Here is a 6,468-nt window from a genome sequence, read left to right as displayed (position 1 = left end):
CAATTACATAGTTAGATTTAGAAGATTAAGATTAAGAAGACAATTCTATAAGATATTATGTGCAACAGAACTCTGTAGATCTTTCACTAAAACCACAGACTACTGTGACAGTGTATTGAATGAGGATATCATTGGATTTGTTCCAGAGTGTGATTCTGTTTGGATGAGAGATTTGAAACTGTCAAGTCAAGTCAGGTCAATTTTATTTATATAACGCCAAATCACAACAGCAGTTATCTCAGGGCACTTTTCACATAGAGCAGGTCTAGACCGTACTCTTTAATTTACAGAGACCTAACATTCCCCCATGAGCACATGAGCAAGCACTTGGCGACAGCAGCAACAACAACTGTCTAGTTATTTATTTTACCCTTCTTTTTTAAAATTTTATTAAACAGCCGAGGCATGCACTGACCCACTGTACAGACAGAATCTAGCCTGTAACACTTTTCACATTAGATTGCAGCCATGCTTGCCATAGTAGCAGATCATGCTTTCATCAACTGATAGATGTTTTGTGTATGGCATCATCTTGTAAGAGTCATTCAGTGCATTGAAGATGGGTCACACGTTATAGAAAGGGTCGTCTGTGGCTTTTGAGTTATCAACCAGATCTATTGAGGCCATTATCTCATCAAAGCGGTTCCTTCTCATTGCATTTGAGATGGCTTCATTGTATACATCAGGGTCATATGACCAATACATGTGCCTCCATGGCACAGAACTGTGGCCAGATGTGAGCAGAATCCCATAAAAAGTCAGCAACTCATCCATGTTAAGATCAAGTGCCTTCCCTTTGGTTTGCATTGAATATGCATTTGACATCTCAACAATGAGCTCCCTCAGAGTAGGAGGATACATCAGCAGGAACAAATCAGCAGGGTCAGGTTTGGTCTGTTTGATGCAATCTGCTGCAGTTGGGCCATAGGCCACAAAATCTGGTGTATTGGATGTGGCTGGTCGTCGAGATCTTTTAAAAACCCTGTCCCTATTTTGCTTATTTTGAAGGGACTTTTTCTGTTCAATATTGCGTTTAAGGGTTTCATTTTCATCTGAACATCTCCTTTTACTGCGCTGTGGGGTATTAGTAATCTCTGGGCATCTTCTTTTTCGGCTTGGTGCTGTGGGAGACTCACTAGCATCAAGGGATATTTTCTGTTTATTATGGCGTTTTGGGGTTTCATTTTCCTCAGGACATCTCCTTTTTTTTGGTAGTGGAGTCTCATTTTCCTCAGGGAGTCCCTTTTTTCGGCTGGACACTGTGGGAGACTCGCAAAATAGTGGCAATGGGTTTTCTTCATCACCAAATGCTGCAGGAATTAGAGGTGAGAGGGTGGGGCCATTGGGGGGACAGGGAGGATGTGGGAGTAGGTCTGGACTTGTCAAGATCAAATTTTCCTCATCCACCTGATAGGTCACTTCTGCTTCACCATTCAGCAATCTAGCAGGCAAATGGCCTGTTTCGACTTGGTACTCTCTATCTCAGCAGTCGCTATCACAGTCACTTTCAATTGCATCTTTTTCAACTGTAGGAATGACTGTGATGTAGCATGTATCACTTTGGGGTTCCTTAAGGTCTAGGAGATCCAAAACCTCTGATAATTTTAAGCTGTGTAGAAAAAAACAAAACAAGAAATACAGAATAAACACCTAAAACCTAGCCTAGCATAAAACTTAGCATAGCCTAGCCTAGCATAATACTATGACTGTTTTATGCTAGCGGCAACAAATGCTTATATATACTCTTCTTATGATCAAAAGATGCATGAAGGCACATAGTTCTCATTATATATCAGTAGCAGACCCTTTAAAAGATGAATGTTGAAAATATTTTAGTTATATCTGTACATTAAGGTATTTTACTTACTTCCTCTTGTAAAAGTTTGAGGCAGACATCTCCTTCCGGAGGTGCAGGCAGGAGGTAAAGAGGCCTGGTCATGTGACCATTCACACTAGTTACATGATATTGATATAATTTATAGGAGACAACCTATTCTTTCATTTTAAAACTTAAATTAGCTACCCAAAGTCAAACCAACACTTCAAGAGATCCCAGAAGTTAAAAAAAAGTGCTGCAACTATTGTTGCCAGTGGGATTAAACTGGGAAAATATTAGACGAGCATTACCAATTGAAAAGCCGGCCTTCAGTGTTTTGTTAATGGACAAGTACCAGGAAGGGGTTTTGGTGACATCACAGATTTGACTATTGCCCATGGTATTATAGTACTGTGAGAGTCCTGTGTTTGCAAATATTGATTTAACTGTCCCACTAGTGGAATGACAATAATTTAGATAGGGGTTCTTATTCTTTAAATGTGCTCAGTCTCTCCCTATAATCAAAAGGCTGCACCTTTTATCTTCTTTAACTCGACGCACGAGGAAATACTAGATGGAAAAATGTGAAAGTACAAATGCAGCATAGAGAGTGAACTCAATGGCATATCACTACGTCCTCACACAGCATCTGTGTCCTGACATGGCCCCAACTGTCTAACCGCATTTTGCCTTCTCGCACCCAGGGGAACATAAGGATCGCATATGCCTTTGGCAGAAGTCCACACCCACATTCCTCAGCTATGTGCTCACAAGTGTTCTATCTGCCCCCCCCCCCCCCCCCCCCCCCCCCCCCACCACCTCCCCTCCCCCCACCCCCTCCCGCTTTGCTCTGACACCAAAACCTTGACCCACATTGCTGTGTGCAGTGTAAAGAAATGCAAACATTCCAATTTTTTTCTGGATGCAGGGGGGGTGAAACATACAGTGTGCCACTGAACTAAGCTGAGCCTTAGAAGCTTTTCTCAACATGCTACAGCCCGAACTGGCTGTCATACTGTACATGTGGATTATGAAAGTTTGTCCAGGTTCCACGATGGTGTTAAATTTCAACTATGGTTGCAGGTACTGATTTTTTTCAGTGTGAAATTCATCAGTGTAGACGAAAAAAGGGTAAAGTAAGAAAGACTGTTGAGCATGAAAAGCAACAAGTCTAGACTGCAACTTCTTAAGAACACTTCTTACCCGGGGATTTTTATGAGACTAGTCCCCAGTGGCTTGTCTAGTTAAAGGTTATCTGTACTTACATCTCAAAGCCAAAGACACTGGGGCCAGAGAGGTTTTGCAGTTTGCTGTCTGGGGTGAATGAGTTCAATGGTAGGGGGTGCATGGTGTGGAATGTGGCTGTAAGGAAAAGCCAGGAAGAATCATTATAGGGAACAAATGAGACGCCAAAACCGGGAGTGCAGCACACAAGTAGAGGATTTTCATTCTTTTATAAAACAAGCCTCAGCACATGGCTTGAATCTCCTGTTCTGGGATTCTTTATCCCTTCTGTGACAATTGCTGTCTCTTCCAGTTTAAGTGTAATCGCCAAATAGAGGATACAATTGGGGAATGTGCTTATTTACTCTGCAAAAACTTTTAGACAATATGTTGATAGCTGATAATTTAGAATGGCTTTTGCTAAACAAGGTAGCTGCTGATATATTATTCTTTTCTTTAAACATAGCCAATGCAGAATTATGATTAATCCTACTGCACTTTGCTAATAGTCCTCTGCAACTTTACTAGCACACTTGTCAAATACTGTAGGTCTCATAAATTTTACACAAGTCATTTGACCTGGAAATGTCATTTGGCTTATTAGTTGAGATGAAAATATGACCTTAGATCAGACAACTTCCAGTCCTAATCATTCCCTGCGAAGCTAAAGACATTCTCCAGTTTAGCTATCATCACGAAAACTATTTCAGTTTTGTGTACCAATAAATGAGTGATTGATTGCTCTCGAAGCAGGAATCAGTTTTTTTATCAGATATTAAGAAGCACTTAACTCTTGCTTATGAAGCACTGAACCCATTGCTCTGAAAACTACTGTTTTCAGAATAGACATAACTACCCACTCATGTTTCCAGAGAACCAATTAGATTATTAGTCCAAAGGTCCAGTTGCTAGCTTTTGGAGCTTTTCAACCTCAACGTATAGTCTTCTTTAAAGCAGCTCCCTTATTTATAACCAAACTTATGCTAATATCAACATCTGTTTTCTTATTTTTTTTTAATTCAATGACAAGTAAGTTGTGGTTTTGTTTTTTTGTTGCTGCTGTTTTTGTCCCAAGTGTAAAGAGAAAATGTAAAAAATGGACACATCTTTAACACAGAAGTACATTTATTCATGTCTTAATACATTAATATTGAACAAGTAACATATTCTTATTGATTTGCAAATTACACAACACAATTCCAATTTATTTCCTGCATATAAGTTAAATGTAACAGATTTTTATTTTAAAATATGTGGGAACTCTTCCTCTTATTACGAGGAGCACTTTGTTATAAAATGTAAGTAAAAGTGCAATATTTTTCTACTGATAAAATTACAAAAATTGGTCCAGAATCTGGGTTCTGAGCAGGACTTCTCTGACAGACTAAATATTGTGTTTTTCATTTTAAAAATGCAATATATCTTTACATTGTTTTTAAAAGTAATTTGCTTCTTGACGCTATTTTCTAAAAACTGTAGCTAAATACATGAAATACAACATTGTCAGTTTACAAAAGCTTAGCATGTCAATCACTGCATCATCTATTTTCTAAATAAACTTCATTTTCCCCCCCAATACAACTATCTGAAACATAGAGTTTTGACAACAACATCACCATAGTATCTCACAGCGCTATGTTACAATAAAATATCTCTGTAATAAGTTCAAAAGAAAATGGAAATATAACAATAGCAACATAAAATTAAGGTATACAATGCATAGATTCAATCATTTAAAAATGTAGATATAATTTACTTAGTACAGCTCTTTTTCTTTTAGAGTGAACCCTGTGACACTGACTACATGGATTCATTACAGTTTATCCTGACTTGAGTGACCGGCACAAATATATATAATTCTGAACATATCACATGATAAAAATGCTAAATATATCACTTTGACTTCAAAGGCAAATTTGGCTATAGTACACTATGGCATGTTTGGGTAAGAAAAGGCAACACCTGGCACCAAAGCCAAACAGCAGCTTCTTTAACGGCTTCTCTGCAGAGCCTTTTGAAATGTTAAGAATTTCATTTTACTCTTTTCAAACCTGCCCCATCTCCCTGGCTTCCTTAAAATCTATGTCAGTGGTGTCAGATTATGTGCTATTATTGGCTCGGAGTATGCAAGTTTTCATTTCAGCCAAATGAAAAGAGCTATTACTTCTGGTTGAAGATGAACTTTTTGTTGGTGCGACTTGAATAAAAACTTGCATACTCACTACCCCCAACATATGATCAGACACCCACTCATATACGTGGTTTCTGGATAAATCAAACAATAGACATTATTGTTAAATAGGCAGTTTTCAGTTTTAGTTTATCTCTAAGCCACTTGGTCTTTCAGCCACCATATCAGTCGACCTCATGAGAAGCTAAAGTCGCCTGAATCGTGTACACTATTTGTGACTCTGCATAATGAGTCTCTGACAGGCTGACAAGATCATTGTTAGTACAGCAATAACTGGGAAAAGCAAGTCAAGAAAATGCAAATATACAAGCTTGATAAGATACTTAACACTTAGTGGCGCTGTTCAGTTCAGGGGCAACATTAAAAAATAATTAAAATAGGACTTTGAATGAAAAAAATGATCGGAGCTATCAAGTCACATGTTACTTTTATATCAAATTTTTAAAAAGACAGAGATAGGTAGAGGTAGGAAGGACAGAGTGAAAGTAAAAAGTCTCATTAAAAGCAGCAAAGCTGATCTGATTGACAGCATCAGAGGGCTCTTTTGGCCTAAAAGGAATCATACTGTGCTAAATTAAATCAGTCACGCTAACCTTTTTGAGACAAAGAAGAAAATGAAACAAGCTCTGAAACTGAACACGGGACAAGGCTGGTAACTCACAGTGTCTCTAATGACAGTCACCAACAGGTCTTGGACTCAGCCTTGGTGTGAAAACAACAGTAGCACTGAGAATATCTTTTATCCACCAACCTGCCTTGACCTCCTCACATTCACAGCGGCGCAAAGAGTTGAGGAACCCCTAACAATAAAAATCTACAGTCACTCGTTTCTTCTTGGTTTCTAAAGAAAAGTGAAAGCAGGACACTGAAAATACAGAATCCACTGTACGTTTCTTCAAGACTGCTAGATTTGAGTATGTTCTGGACCGTAGACATTTACAATATAAAACCCTTCAAGCCTGCAGTCAATATCTACTTTGTTAGGCACAATAAATAGGCCCCTGTGGTATTAAGGTTCAGAGTGACAAACGACTCAGAACAATTGTGATGTCTGAGTGCAGGTTATGCACCAGAATAAATCTATATTAACCACAAATAATTTAGGTCTGTAATATATACTAAATCTAGTAAACATCTACTACATCATTTTAATATACATTCTTAATGTATGTACAAGCAATCAGAGAGGGTATTACCATTTTACAGCCTGATTGAGATAGATCCTCAAGCACAGATG

This window comes from Scomber scombrus, chromosome 5, assembly GCF_963691925.1.
Source record: "Scomber scombrus chromosome 5, fScoSco1.1, whole genome shotgun sequence".
Lineage (NCBI taxonomy): Eukaryota > Metazoa > Chordata > Actinopteri > Scombriformes > Scombridae > Scomber > Scomber scombrus.
Note: the sequence above shows the minus strand (reverse complement) of the source record.